Source organism: Mobula hypostoma, chromosome 8 (assembly GCF_963921235.1).
Source record: "Mobula hypostoma chromosome 8, sMobHyp1.1, whole genome shotgun sequence".
Taxonomy (NCBI): Eukaryota; Metazoa; Chordata; class Chondrichthyes; order Myliobatiformes; family Myliobatidae; genus Mobula; species Mobula hypostoma.
In genome coordinates, this window is record NC_086104.1 from 63,185,673 (window position 1) to 63,202,654 (window position 16,982).

The following is a 16,982-nucleotide window of genomic DNA, read 5'->3' on the forward strand; positions in this document are numbered from 1 at the left end:
CTTCACTGGACGGCTCACATTCCAAAGCCCCCGTTACCTCTAGCTATAACCCAAATACTGCTGCTACAGAAAAACCATTACGTTAGCAGTGCTTCTATAGGAAGACCATTACATTAGCAGTGAAACCTTTCCCAGGGTGTTACACAACCATATACAACTCTGAGATTCATTTTCTTGTGGGCATACTCAATAAATCCACAATAGAATAATAATCATAGTAGAATTAATGCAAGACTGTACCAATTTGGTCATTCAACCAAGGTGCAAAGGATACAAATTGTACAAATACAAAAAGAAATAATAATCAATAAAGACGCAATAAATATCAAGAACATGAGATGAAGAGTCCTTGAAGGTGAGTCCATAAGTTCTGGGAACAGTTCACTATTGATGTGAAGTTGAGTGAAGTTGTCCCCGTTGGTTCAAGAGTTTGATAGTTGAAGGATAATAACTATTTCTGAACCTGGTGGTGAGTCCTAGGGCTCCAGTCCCTTCTTCCTGATGGCAGCAGTGAGAAAGGAACATATCCTGGGTGGTTGGAGGCCCTGATGATGGCTGCTGTTTTCCTGTGGCAATGCTTCATGCAGAAGTACTCAATAGTGGGGAGGGCTTTACCTGTGATGGGCTGGGCCATATCTACTGCTTTTTGTAGGCATTTCCATTCAAGGGCATTGGTGTTTCCCTATCAGGCTGTGTTTTAAGTATTTGTCCAGGTATCCCATCTTCTTCCTATATCCCTTAATGACATGGAGTATAGGAAGAAGGTAGAAAGCCCGGTGGCACGGTGTGAAGACAATATTTTTATTTCAATTTGAGCAAAACAATAGAGTTATTAATTTCAGGAAGTGGGCAGAGCACATGCCTCTAAATGTACTAATGATTTTGAGGAGGAGATGGCTGAGAGGTTCACGTTCCTAGATCCAGACATCACCAACAGCTTGTCATCATCTGACCACATACACGCTATGGCCAAAAAACCTCATCACCACCTCTCCTTCCTCAGAAGGCTAAGGAAATTTGGAACGTCCCTGTTGACCATCACCAATTTTTACAGATGCACCATAAAGATGATCCTATCCAGATGCACCTTAGCTGGGAATATCTACTCTTCTGCCCAAGAATTCAAGAAATTTCAGAGAATTGTGGAAACAGCTCAGTCCATTGCCAAAATCAGCTTCACCTCCACGGACTGCATCTACATTTTCTGTTGCCTCAGGAAAACAACCAGCATAATCAAACACCCCTCCCACCTTTGTCAATCTCCCCCTTCCATGAAGCAGAAAACACACACGTTTAAAAACACACACCAGCAAGCTCAAAGATCGCTTCAATTCTGCTTTTGTAAGCCTCTAGAACAGACCTCTTATAAGATAAAGATGAATTCTTGACCTCATAGTCTACCTCATCATGGCACTAACAGCTTATTGTCTATGTGCTCTGCACTTTCTGTGTAACTTTAACATTATATTCTGCATTCTGTTAGTGTTCTTCACTTTGTTCGATACCTTATGTTTTGAAATGATCTGTATATATACAAATTTTTCCCACTATATATCAGTATACTGTATACAACAATGATAAACCAATGACCAAATCGTCAATGGTGATTTTATTCCATTCGGTTTTTAAAAAGATTTTTCCCAGTATTTATTGATATGTACATTCTAACAATATTTATTTATTACATATTCTAACAATGTAAGGGTTATCCATGCCAGCACTGAAAGTTTTTCCACCAGTCCTATCAATTCTCCCCTAATTCTCCTCTAACCTATCCATTCCGGAGGCAATTCAGAATAACCAAACAACTACCAAACTCTATGTCTCTGGGATGTGGGCTGTGGGATGTACCTGTTGCAGCTGGTGGAGAACATGAGAAAACACATGAAGTTCACACAGACTGCATCCGAACGTGGGAACGTGGGAACGTGGGAACGTGGGTACGTGGGGCTTTCACACTAGCAACACCACCTGCCACAAATAGTGCTCTACATTTTTCTGCTTTTGGACAATGCACACTCGCCTTTACTTTAATTTCTCATTTTCATTGTCCTTAAGTTACCAGTTTTATGAAAATTTCTGTCTGAAACTAGACTACACACCAGTTTGTACCAGTCCAATTCAAGTGCAGTACAACTCTTGTTGGTTCAGTAATGGTGCCAATATCCCACGGAACAGAACTTGTCACATCTCATACTCTGCATTCATCTACACATAAACAACTCATATGTTAGTACACATGTTAGCTTCTTCCCATTCGTTTGCACATTTTAGCTTTAAGACTGATTACAGTAATTGGTTTTTCTCCCCCATCTTCACAAGTGAAGTTTTATTTCAGGACCTCACTTTGGCTGAGGTTGGCAGTAAATCCTTCTGGGCCTTCCATCATGACTACACCAAACTGTCTTGCTCTCTCACTATTCCTCTCCCCAATCCCTAGAATTGCCTGCTGTTCTGTTCCTGCCTCACTCAGAATTCTAACTGTTCTCCCAACCGCCTTTTTCCTTACCATGTGCATCTGACCTGTTTGATAGGACCAGACCCTTGCCCTGTTACTGCTAAGGTTGACTTACCTTTGTGCCCTTCAGCTGCTGATGTATCTTCTCTCTGATGGTGATTAATAAGAAATGATTTGCATTTCCTTGCGTAGCAGTGTACCCCCCAAGTGTTTCAAGTTTAGGTTTAGTTATCATTCATCTATACAGATATATATAGCTAAACAAAATGAAATAGCATTCCTCCAGGGCCACAGTGCAAAACATGGTGCATACAGTCACACACAGCACATGTAGTCACAATGACACACACAGAAACAATAAGATCATATTAAGACAAGAGTCTGAGTGGAATGGCCTGAAGATTGATGGTGCATGGGATTTTGTCCTGGAGCCACACATCTGCAAGAGCAAGTACACAGCAGTTCCTCATCTCGCGCTGAGTCAGTTGCAAATGAACACAATCCAGCTTGTTAAGACCATAAGACACGGAAGTAAAATTAGGACATTAGGTCCATCGAGTCTGCTCCACCATGACATCATGGATGATTTATTATCCCTCGTAATCTCTGATGCCCTGAATAATCAAGAACCTATCAAACTCCGCTTTACACCCAATATATCAAATGACTTGGCCTCCACAGCCATCTGTGGCAATGAATTCCACAGACTCACTACCATTTGGGTAAGGAGATTCCTCCTCATCTCTGCTAATAAATGAGCGTCCCTCTATTCTGAAGCTGTACCTTTTGATTGACTCCTCTACTATAAGAAACATCCTCTCCACGTCTACTCTATCTAGAACTTTCAATATTTGATAGGATTCAATGAGATACTGCCCCCTCCCCCCCACCATTCTTCTACACTCCAACAAGTATAGGCCCAGAGTCTGAGTTGTCCATTCCCAGGATTATTCTCGATTATTTCCAGGGCACCTCAAAGGCAATCTCATGCAGCACGGCTCAATGAATACAATTAAATATTCCCATTTCAACTTGGTACAGCTGAGAATCACAACTGCTTCCAAGGTCTGTACATTTAATAAAGACACCTTAATGCGATTGAATAATCTATCGCTGCTTAAAACTGACGGAAACAATGCCAATTCTGGTTGTACTTCTTGCCGGATTCCTCATAGGAAGCGTGGCTGCAGGCAAGAGATACATGTGCGTTTAAGAAAATGGAGTTTTAGACTCCTAATACTGACCCTCTTGCTGGCAAAGGTATAGCCTCTAGTAAATAAAATTGAAATCTCAGAGCTTGGGTGTTGTATCAGAGGAATATCAGGACTGTGTGCATTCTTTTTTTTCACGGAATCCTGGTTAACCCATCTGCATCTGCATCTTTTGTCTTGTTTGTGATTTAACCCCTTCTGTACCAGACGCAGCAATTCAGATTGACGGGTTCACTATACACCGTCAGGATAGGACTGTCAAGTCTCTCAGCAGAGGTGGAGGTGTATGCCTCATGATCAACTCCTCTTGGTACACAAATGTGTCAATGTTGTCCCAATTCAGCTCACCAGACCTGGAATATCTCATAATTAAGTGCCATACATTTTACCTGCCACGGGAGATTGCTGTGATCGTTTTGGTAGCAGTGTACATTCCACCACAGGCCAACGTCAAACAGGCTCTAGATGATCTGAGCAATGGGATAAACATGCATGAAACAGCACATTTTGGGGGATTTTAACCAGGCCAGCCTGAAAAAGTCACTAAATAATTACCATCAACAAATAATTTGTAGTACCAGAGGAAGCACACTAGACATTGTTACATCACCATCAAGAATGCTTACCGTGCTATTCCACGCCCTCACTTCAGAAAGTCTGATCACCTGGCTGTACTTCTACTCCCTGAGTATAGGCAGAGACTGAAGACTGCAGCACCAGCAGTGAGGACCAAGCAGGTACTGACAAGGGAAGCAGAGGAGCGCCTACAGGACTGCTTTGAATCAGTGGACTGGACTTCAGCTTCACATCTGGATGAGTATGCTGCTGTTGTTACCGACTTCATTAAAACCTGTGTGGATGAATGTTTGCCTACAAAGACTTACTGTACATTCCCAAACCAAAAGCCGTGGATGAACCAGGATGTTCATCATCTGCTGAGGGCAGATCTGCGGCATTGAAATCTGGTGACCCAGGTCTGTACAAGAAAGCCAGGTATGACTTGCAGAGGGCTATTTCAAGAGTGAGACACAATTCCAAGCAAGGTTGGAGGCTCCATTAGATGTACGTCAATTTTGGCAGGGTTTCCATGACATTACATCCTACGAAGTGGAACCCAGTAGCATGAGTGGCAGCGATGCTTCATTACCAGACAAGCTCAATGTCTTTTATGCTCACTTTGAAAGAGAGAATATAACTACAGCTGTGAAGATCCCTGCTGCACCCGATGACCTTGATCTCTGTTTCAGAGGCCGATGTCAGGCTGTCTTTACGGAGGGTGAACCCATGCAAGGTGGCAGGCCCAACCTGGTAAGGCTCTGAAAACCTGTGCCAACCAACTGGTGGGAGTATTCAAGGACAATTTCAACCTCTCACTGCTATGGTCAGAAGTTCCCATCTTATTCAAAAGGCAACAATTATACCAGTGCCTAAGAAGAGTAGTGTGAGCTGCCTTAATGACTATCACCCAGTAGCACTCACATCTACAGTGATGAAATGCTTTCAGAGGTTGGTCATGGCTAGAATCAACACCTGTCTCAGCAAGGACCGGGATCCATTGCAATTTGCCTATCACCACAATAGGTCAATGGCAGGTGCAATCTGAATGGCTCTCCACATGGCCTTTGACCACCTGGACAATACAAACATCTATGTCAGGATGATGTTCATTGACTATAGCTCAGTGTTTAACACCATCATTCCACAGTCCTGATCAATAAGCTGCAGAATTGGGCATCTGAACCTCTCTCTGCAATTGGATCCTCGACTTCTTAACTGGAAGACCACAATCAGTGCAGATTGGTGATAATATCTCCTCCTCGCTGACGATCAACACTGGTGCACCTCAGGGGTGTGTGCTTAGCCCACTGCTCTACTCTCTCTATACCCATGACTGTGTGTCTGGATATGCTCAAATAACATCTGTAAATTTGCTGACGATACAACCATTGTTGGTACAATCTCAAATGGAGATGAGAGGGCATGCAGGAGTGAGAGATACCAGCTAGTTGAGTGCTGTCACAGCAACAACCTTGCACTCAACATCAGTAAGACCAAAGAGCTGATTGTGAACTTCAGGAAGAGTAAGACGAGGGAACATGAACCAATCCTCATACAGGGATCAGAAGTGAAGAGAGTGAGCAATTTCAAGTTGCTGGGTGTCAGGATCTCTGAGGATCTAACCTGCTCCCAACATATCAATGCAATTATAAAGAAGGCAAGACAACAGTTATATGTCTTTAGGAGTTTGAAGAGATTTTGTTTGTCAACTAAAACACTCAAACTTCTATAGATGTACCACGGAGAGCACTTTTACAGGCTGTATGGGGGTGGGGGGGTGGGGGGTGTGTGGGCTACTGCACAGGACCAAAAGAAGCTGTAGAAAATTGTAAAATTAGTGAGCTCCATCCTGGGTACAAGCCTCGTAGTATCCAAGACACCTTCAAGGAGCAATGCCTCAGAAAGGCAACGTCTATTAATGACCCCCATCACCCAGGACATGCCCTCTTCTCATTGTTCCTATGAGGCAGGAGGTACAGAAGTCTGAAGGCACACACTCATCGATTCAGGAACAGCTTCTTCCCCTCTGCCACCTGATTCCTAAATGGACATTGAACCCTTGGACACCATCTCACTTTCTTACTCCATTTTTGCACTATTTTAATCTAATATATATATATATATATATATACACACACACACACACACACACACGCCTATTCCTATCTCTCAGTGGAGCAGGGCCATAAACGTTGGTGATAATGATAGCTGTTAGATCACTGAAGAACCCTGACAGGTCGTGGCTGAGTTTCCTGCACTGTCTCCATCCATCAACTGTTCTTTAGGTAACAGGTTTCTGCAGGATCTCTGCCTTCACGTGCCTGTCCAGCTGTTTCTTTTTCACTCAATAAAGACAGAGTTTTCAATATAGGAATACTTCTTGAGTGCAGTTAAATTCTCTCCTTGATCTAATTGATTTAATGTTTTTCACTTTCTACATTTATCATGTAATGCATTGTACTGCTGCTGTAAGTTAGCAAATTTCACATCACATGCTGGTGATAATAAACCTGATTATGATTCCGAATTTCCTCTGGACCCTCTCCAGTGCTAGCACATCTTTTCTTGGATAAGAAGTGCAAAATTGCTCACAATTCTTCAAGTGCACTCTGAATGATGCCTTTTAAAGCCTCGGCATTACGTTCTTGCTTTTATGTTCTTATCCTCTTGAAACGCTAACATTCCAACATGCTAAAATGTAAATGCTATTATTACACTTGCAAGCTAACATTGAATTTGTCTTCCTGGTCACTGACTCAAACTGCAAGTTAACCTTCAGGGCAGGGAATCCCAAACTGGGGTCCATGGACCCCTTGCTTAGTGGTATTGGTCCGTGGCATAAACAAGGTTGACAACCCCTGCTGTAGGGAATCCTGCATGAAAACTCCCACATCCCTTTGCCCTTTAATTCCTCCCCATTTAGAAAATAGTCTACCCCTTTATTCCTTCTGCATAAGTGCAGGAGCATACACATGGCAGGGGGATGGGACAAGCGCAGAGAGACAGAGGGGTGTAAAATGAGGGGAGAAGCAAAAAGTAGTGAGGTGAAAAGTAAAAGTGGCAGGCCGGCAAATCCAGGGCAAAAAACAAAAAGGGCCACTTTTCAACATAATTGTATAAGGGCTAAGAGTGTTGTAAAAGCAAGCCTGAAGGCTTTGTGTGTCAATGCAAGGAGCATTCGTAACAAGGTGATGAATTGAATGTGCAGATAGTTATTAATGAATATGATATAGTTGGGATCACAGAGACATGGCTCCAGGGTGACCAAGGATGGGAGCTCAACATTCAGGGATATTCAATATTGAGGAGGGATAGACATGAAAGAAAAGGAGGTGGGGTAGCATTGCTGGTTAGAGAGGAGATTAACGCAATAGAAAGGAAGGACATTAGTCGGGAGGATGTGGAATCGATATGGGTAGAGCTGCATAACACTAAGGGGCAGAAAACGCTGGTGGGAGTTGTGTACAGGCCACCTAACAGTAGTAGTGAGGTTGGGGATGGCATTAAACAGGAAATTAGAAATGTGTGCAATAAAGGAACAGCAGTTAGAATGGTGACTTCAATCTACATATAGATTGGGTGAACCAAATTGGTAAGGGTGCTGAGGAAGATGATTTCTCGGAATGTATGCGGGATAGTTTTCTGAACCAACATATCGAGGAACCAGCTAGAGAGCAGGCCATTCTAGACTGGGTATTGAGCAATGAGGAAGGGTTAGTTAGCAATCTTGTCGTGCGAGGCCCCCTTGGGTAAGAGTGACCATGATATGGTGAAAGTCTTCATTAAGATGGAGAGTGATACAGTTAATTCAGAAACAAAGGTTCTGAACTTAAAGAAGGGTAACTTTGAAGGTATGAGACGTGAATTAGCTAAGATAGACTGGCAAATGATACTTAAAGGGTTGACAGTGGATATGCAATGGCAAGCATTTAAAGATCGCATGGATGAGCTACAACAATTGTTCATCCCAGTTTGGCAAAAGAATAAACTAGGGAAGGTGGTGCACCAGTGGCTGACAAGGGAAATTAGGGATAGTATCAATTCCAAAGAAGAAACATACAAATTAGCCAGAAAAAGCAGCACACCTGAGGACTGGGAGAAATTCAGAGTCCAGCAGAGGAGGACAAAGGGCGTAATTAGGAAAGGGAAAAAAGATTATGAGAGAAAGCTGGCAGGGAACATAAAAACTGACTGTAAATGCTTTTATAGATATGTGAAAAGAAAAAGATTGGTTAAGACAAATGTCATTCCCTTACAGTCAGAAACAGGTGAATTGATTATGGGGAACAAGAACATAGCAGACCAATTGAATAACTACTTTGGTTCTGTCTTCATTAAGGAGGACATAAATAATCTTCTGGAAATAGTAGGGGACCGAAGGTCTAGTGAGATGGAGGACCTGAGGGAAATACATGTTAGTAGGGAAGTGCTGTTAGGTAAATTGAAGGGATTAAAGGCAGATAAATCCCCAGGGCCAGACGGTCTGTATCCCAGAGTGCTTAAGGAAGTAGCCCAAGAAATAGTGGATGCATTAGTGATAATTTTTCAAAACTCTTTAGAATCTGGATTAGTTCCTGAGGATTGGAGGGTGGCTAATGTAACCCCGCTTTTTAAAAAAGGAGGGAGAGAAACCGGGGAATTATAGACTGATAAGCCTGACATCGGTGGTGGGGAAAATGCTAGAGTCAGTTATCAAAGATGTGATAACAGCACATTTGGAAAGCGGTGAAATCATCGGACAAAGTCAGCATGGATTTGTGAAAGGAAAATCATGTCTGACGAATCTCACAGAATTTTTTGAGGATGTAACTAGTAGAGTGGATAGGGGAGAACCAGTGGATGTGGTATATTTGGATTTTCAAAAGGCTTTTGACAAGGTCCCACACAGGAGATTAGTGTGCAAACTTAAAGCACACGGTATTGGGGGTATGGTATCGATGTGGATAGAGAATTGGTTGGCAGACAGGAAGCAAAGAGTGGGAATAAACGGGACCTTTTCAGAATGGCAGGCAGTGACTAGTTGGGTACCGCAAGGCTCAGTGCTGGGACCCCAGTTGTTTACAATATATATTAATGACTTAGACGAGGGAATTAAATGCAGCATCTCCAAGTTTGCGGATGACACGAAGCTGGGCGGCAGTGTTAGCTGTGAGGAGGATGCTAAGAGGATGCAGAGTGACTTGGATAGGTCAGGTGAGTGGGCAAATTCATGGCAGATGCAATTTAATGTGGATAAATGTGAGGTTATCCACTTTGGTGGCAAGGACAGGAAAACAGATTATTATTTGAATGGTGGTCAATTAGGAAAAGGGGAGGTGCAACGAGACCTGGGTGTCATTGTACACCAGTCATTGAAAGTGGGCATGCAGGTACAGCAGGCGGTGAAAAAGGCAAATGGTATGCTGGCATTCATAGCAAGAGGATTCAAGTACAGGAGCAGGGAGGTACTACTGCAGTTGTACAAGGCCTTGGTGAGACCACACCTGGAGTATTGTGTGCAGTTTTGGTCCCCTAATCTGAGGAAAGACATTCTTGCCATAGAGAGAATACAAAGAAGGTTCACCAGATTGATTCCTGGGATGGCAGGACTTTCATATGATGAAAGACTGGATCGACTAGGCTTATATTCTCTGGAATTTAGAAGATTGAGGGGGGATCTTATTGAAACATATAAAATTCTAAAGGGATTGGACAGGCTAGATGTAGGAAGATTGTTCCCGATTTTGGGGAAGTCCAGAACGAGGGGTCACAGTTTGAGGATAAAGAGGAAGCCTTTTAGGACTGAGATGAGGAAAAACTTTTTCACACAGAGAGTGATGAATCTGTGGAATTTTTTGCCACAGTAAACAGTAGAGGCCAGTTTATTGGCTATACTTAATAGGGAGTTAGGTATAGCCCTTGTGGCTAAAGGGATCAGGGGGCATGGAGAGAAGGCAGGTACAGGGTTCTGAGTTGGATGATCAGCTATGATCATACTGAATGGCGGTGCAGGCTCGAAGGGCCGAATGGCCTATTCCTGCACCTATTTTCTATGTTTCTACATTCCTACACTATATTCCATCTGCCACTTCTTTACCCATTCTCCCAAGTGGTCCAAGACCTTCTGCAGACTCCCTGCTTCCTTAACACTATGTGCCCTCTACTTACCTTCATATCATCCACAAACCTGGCCACAAGGCCATCAATTCCATGATTCAAATCATTGACATATAATGTGAAAAGAAGCAGTCCCAGTACCAATCCTTGTGGAATACTACTTATCATCACCAGCCAAGCAGAAACCTCCTGCCTATAATACCATGGCTCTTATCTTATAAAGCAGGCTCATATGTGACACCTTGTCAAAGGCCTTCTGAAAATCTGAGTAAACAATAACCGCTGACTCCCCTTTGCCTATTTTGCTTGCCAGGCTAGATTTCTCCTTAAATAAACCGTGCTGACTTTGGCTTAATTTATCATGTGCCTCCAGGTACCCTGAAACCTCATCCTTAATAATGGACTCCAATATCTTCGCAACTACTGAAGTCAGCTAACTGGCCTGTAATTTCCTTTCTTTTGCCTCCTTCCCTTCTCAAAGAGTGCAGTGACATTTGGAATTTTCCAGTCCTGCAGAACCACCCAGAATCCAGTGATTCTTGAAAGATCATTACTAAAGCCTCCACAATCTCTTTAGTTACCTCTTTCCGAACCCTGGGGTGTAGTTCATCTGGTTCACGTTACTTTTCAGTTTCTTAAACACCTTAGTAAAAGTGACGACAGTACACATACTTCTGCCTGAGATGCTGAAATTTCTGGCATACTGCATTCCACAATGAAGACTGATGCAGAATACTTACTAAGTTTGTCTGCCATTTTCTTTTTCCTTCATTACTACCCCTCCAGCGTAATTTTCCAGCAGTTTAATTTTCTACCCTCACTTCTATTTTACTCTTTATATATCTGAAAAGAACTTTTGGTGTCCTCTTTTATGTTATTGGCTAGCTTACCTTTACATTTCATCTTTTCTCTTCTGATGGCTTTTTCAGTTACCTTCTGCTGTTTTGTTTTAAAGCTTCCCAGTCCCCCACCCTTTCACTAATTTTTGCTATATTACATACCCTCTTTTTTTTTTGGCTTTTATGTTGTCATTGACTTCTCTTGTCAGCCATGGTTACGTCATCCTCCCTTTAGACTACTTCTTCATCTTTGTGATATTCTGTGCCTTCTGAATTGCCCCAGAAACTCCAGCCATTACTATTCTGCCATCATCCCTATTAGTGTTCCCTTACAATCAACTTTGGTGAGCTCTTCTCTCAAGCCTCTATAATTCCCTTTACTCCACTGTAATACTGATACCGATACACCTGACTTTAGCTTCTCCGACTCAAACTACAGGGTAAGTTCTATCATACTGTGATCACTGCCTCCTAAGGGTTCCCTTACTTTAAGCTCCCTTATCAAATCTTTGGATGACAGGTTAGAGATATATCTCTAACAAAAGAGGTGTAAGGTGCTCCTTCCCTCTACTAGCCTGCAGGTCATCCTTCAGCAAGATGTAGCACCTGCTTAGCCCCACAATCAGGGTCACATGAGCATTTGGAGCAGGTGGTGGATGGTTGTACGAGCAATTGGTGCATATCATAAGTCCTGGATACTCCAGGGAGGCAGTCTCAGAAGAATATTGTTAATGGATGGGATCACCTGTTCTGCAAAAACACTGCCCAGAAGAAGGCAATGGCAAACCACTTATGTAAAAAGAAGTTTGCTGAGAACAATCACGGTCATGGATAGAGATAGAGCATGCGAGGACGCAGAGGGCAGGGCGGAAGATGCAGTCGCAGAACGTTGATGGCTGCTCTGGGACAGCTGGAGTGACTGAGTCTGGGCCACAAGATCGGCTACATTGGCAGAAAGTGACTCCACTGTCCTGAACATAGAGTCCAGCTGGTTCTGGTGCCTCCCCAGCATCACTCCCTGTTGTCCCAGGGCAGCTCTCAGACGACCAGGGTCTGCTGGATCCATTCTGGCCAGATTCTACTGTCAGGACGCTGGAGCAGGGATCCAATCACAGACCCAGTACCGTGCACATGGTGATATTAATTGAGTAACAAATCCCGAGGTGCAAACGAAGTCCACATCAAAGTTCAGGCAGAGATCAAAACTTCCAGTGAAATCCAAAAACCAGAATCAGGAAACAGGCAGAGCCAATATTCAGATGGACAGAGTACAGATATGAATGCTGGAAAGGCTCAGGAAAATTCACTGGCACAATCTGGCAACAAACAGGTGAAAACACAGGACTGAAATACACTGAGCAATAAACAGAGAGGCAGATGATAGGTGGAGCACAATGAGACACAGGTGGCAGCAACACGGGTAATAATGAGAAACAGATGAGAGACGGAGTACTTCGTGGGGTGTGGAGTGGAAGGTGGAAGGAACTGTTGATGTTCTGGGTTGAGACCTTATAGTCATAGTCATACTTTATTGATCCCGGGGGAAATTGGTTTTCGTTACAGTTGCACCATAAATAATTAAATAGTAATAAAACCATAAATAGTTAAATAGTAATATTTAAATTATGCCAGGAAATAAATCCAGGACCAGCCTATTGGCTCAGGGTGTCTGACCCTCCAAGGGAGGAGTTGTAAAGTTTGATGGCCACAGGCAGGAATGACTTCCTATGACGCTCTGTGTTGTATCTCGGTGGAATGAGTCTCTGGCTGAATGTACTCCTGTGCCCACCCAATACATTATGTAGTGGATGGGAGACGTTGTCCAAGATGGCATGCAACTTAGACAGCATCCTCTTTTCAGACACCACCGTCAGAGAGTCCAGTTCCATCCCCACAACATCACTGGCCTTACAAATGAGTTTGTTGATTCTGTTGGTGTCTGCCACCCTCAGCCTGCTGCCCCAGCACACAACAACAAACATGATCTTGCATCAGGACAGAGGATAGAGTTCCTCTGGTCCCCTCCTTCCTCCCATAAGGCTATACATTCAGTGGGTTATTCCTTGCAGATTTTGGCAACCTCAATTAAATGTCTTTACCAAATACATCCCCCCTTTCAGTATTTCAAAGGAAGCTCAAGCTTCACATCTATTTGGTCCTTCCTTCTTCCTCCATCTTTGAACAATATTAACACTAAACCACAGAGAAAAAACATCACCTGTCATTCATCTCTGCCCTTCCTGACATTTAGAAACCCAAACAAACTTTCCAAGTAGACTAGGTGACCGCTTACAGAGGACCTGCATTCTGTCTACGACTCAGCTGCCGACTTTAACTCTTAATCGTTCTCTGTGTGACCGCTGTCACTGTTATAATGATTCCCAATGTAAGCTGGAAGAGTGGCTCCTCTTCTTACACCTTGGGACATTGCAACCTTATAGATTCAATATTGAATTCTACAGCTACAGACAACTCAATTTCTCTGTGTGCATCTGAAAGGGCCATTGCTCTATGATGTTGCCTCGGTTTTTCTCTCTCTATAAGCATGCCCCACACCCCTGCATTTTCCAACTTTAATGTTCCTTTGAGCTACCACTCTGAATAGTCTCATTTCATAACTTCAGTTCATTTTCTCTCTCTCTAACTGCCCCCAAGACTGGATGACTTCTACAACTTAACGTCACTGAATCCTGGCCTTGTCCTCTCAGAGGTGCTTGTTTTGTTCTACCCAATCTTTCTCCACCTTCCCTGCAACTTATAGGGCAACCTGTTTTCCCCCTTCATGTTGATGATGGGTCTCAAATCTGATTTGTTACCCTTTCCACAAATGATTCCTGGCCCGCCGAATAGTTCCAACATCTTGCTTCGTTTCAGATTTAGCATGTGTTGATGTAGAGTTGTTATTGACCCATGATGAATGCAGACATCCCACCCTGCAAAAACTCATTTCAGGGAGCTAGCACCATCAATTTGCAGGAGACTTCCGGGAGAGGTGGGATGTCTACGTAGCTCCTTAGCAGCTGGCCAGCTAGTTTAAATAACGTTAGCTATGCTAATGAAGGAATGACACCTGTTAAACTCACCTCAACATGTCTTTTACAGTCTTAACCCACCATGGGCAATAGAAAAGTCACTGTTGCAAACAGTGCAGCGAGCAACACTGTCATTATTTTTGACCCCTATTAGGCAGGGGTACACTTTAGTGTAGTCTGGAGTGATGTACATTTTATATTTTTTTGGAACACTCTGCCAAGGCGCGCTTTTGCTCTCTCTCTCTCTCTCGTGGTCGCTCGCGTGCTCTCAAGCGCTTTTGCTTGCTTTCTCTCTCGCTTGCTTTAGCTCTCGCTCGCTTGCTTGCTCTCGCTCTCTCTCATGGTCGCTCTTGCGCTCTCTTTTGCTTTTTCTCACTCGCTCTCAAAAAAAATCGATTTCCGCGATATTGTATATAATTTGCGGGCATTAGGAAGCCACTATTCATATGCGGGAGACTCCTGGAACTTCCGGGAGAGGTGAGATGTCTGTGAATGGCTGGAGACAGGGGTAATGCATAATTATTAAAACATAGAATCAGGCCATTTGGCCCATTGAATCTATATCAGCTCCTTGTAGAACAGTGCAATCAGTTGTATCTCCCCGTCTTTTTGAATGGGGCTGCAGGTTACTTTCATTCAAGTGCCTATAAAAGGGGGCAGCACAGCAAATAGTGCCACTGCTACACAGGGTTGTCTCCTCTGGGAGTTCCCACATTCAGGGATCTTTGCCCTGGCGTTCCGGCTTCCTCTCACATTGCAAGGATGTGGGTGCTAGGCTTTGTCGACACTTTGGTGTAGGTGGATGGCAAGAGATTGGTGGAGGGGTGAAATTAATGGACATGTGAAGAAGAATAGTTCAGAGAGTAATAAGATTGATGGAATTGTCCTGCAAACTTAAATAAACTTGATAGGCCAAATAACCTAAATCCTATGCTTTAAGAAAATAGAAGAAATAACTAATTCCCTTTGAAAGGTCCAATTCATTCTACTTCCAATACCCTTGCAGGCAGGGTTGTCCAATAGTGTGTGATACTGGGAAAAGTATTGGTGGCACTATTTCCACAGGAATTAAAACACAGGTGAGAGGATTGCAGGGTGGAAAATGCTGATGGTGAAGTTGGACATGGTCTAGAAGCTGTACTTTAGCCAGAACCAGATACTGCTTGAAGATGCAGAAGCAGGGAGACCAGCAGCCATGTCATAGGCACGGCAGGCAGAAGCAGCGACGTTGGGAAAGATGGGCTCAAAGTCACCTTAACATTAAAGCAGCCAGTAGAGACACCGTAGACCAGGCTGCTGATCTCACCATTTGTACAACTTCAAGGCGATTTCTACAGCAAGGCTAGAGTGACTCCTGAGAAGCACAGGAATCAGGAAACCAAATGTAAGGAAAGCAAAGAGCATAGTTGGCACAACCCTGTGTTTTGCTTTAGTATTAGAGCTGGGAGGAGCTTGAACAGTGAAGGAGGGGGAGACTGGATGAGTTAATAGGATGTCAATGGGTGGCTAAGAATGGAATGGAAGGAGACAGGAAGGAGCTCCCCAGGGAGCTGACCTGCCAATAAGCTTTGCAGTCAGGAGCACACAAAATGAAGACTGATACAAGAACATCTCAGGCCAGTATTTTGTGCCCATGTTGACAAAATGATGGTGAAGTAAAATCAATGTGGTAGACGACTGGCTAATAATCAATAGCCAGCTATGCCATTTCACTGTTATTGATTCTTGATTCCTTCCGCCCCCTAACTTGGTTCCAACTGTCCATCAACCCCAACACATCTGGTTTCACCTGTCACCTACCAGCTCATGCCTCACCCTAACCCCTTCTCCTCTTTATAATGGATATCGTCCCTCTCCACTCACAGTCCTGTTACAGGATCTCGGCCCAATACATTGACCTTCCCTTTATCTTCACATATGCTGTTTGGCTCCCCAAGTTCCTCCTGCAGTTTATTTTTAGAATGAAAAATCATTATTGACCCTTCCACGCTAGGTAAAGGCTGCAACAGAATTTCTATAAAATTCCTGCAGTAGGCTCAAACATAAGACCATAAGACATAGCAGCAGAGGTAGGCCATTCTGCTCAATGAGTCTGCTCTGCTATTCCATCATGGCTGATCCCGGATCTCACTCAACCCCATACATCTGCCTTCTCGCCATAGCCTTTGATGCCCTGACCGATCAGGAAACTATCAATTTCCGCCTTAAATATACCCACGGACTTGTCCTCCACCACAGTCTGTGGCAGAGCCTTCGTCAGATTCACCACACTCCGGCTAAAAAAAATTCCTCCTTACCTCTGTTCTAAAGGGTCACCCCTCAATTTTGAGGCTGTGCCCTCTAGTCCTCCAACATCACAAAAGAACTAGGAAGCAACAGAGAAAAAGATAACATTCCATTTTTTCACATTTCTTAAAAGGTATGTGCTGTCTTTTCATGTCTCTTTGGCTCAACTCTTTACTTGCATGATTAATTCAGGTTAACTGTGTGTAAGTTTTAATATTAGAAATCAAGAATTGTAATTACCAGGTTTTCCAAGCATACCTCTGATCAATTAATAGCTTCTCCTCACCAGGTATACCAGCTTGTAATAATAGGTTCATAACTTACATGTTGGGGCCAATGTTCTGATCCAAAGCATTCGATTTCTAGGCATCATGGCACCCATTCCTAAGGGCTTCACAATGCATGTAGCACTGGTGAGATATTTGCAAAATGGATACATTACTATGCTATCCTACATGCCAACTTCAGCATTGCCTAAACTTGATCATGTTCAGTAGCAAGA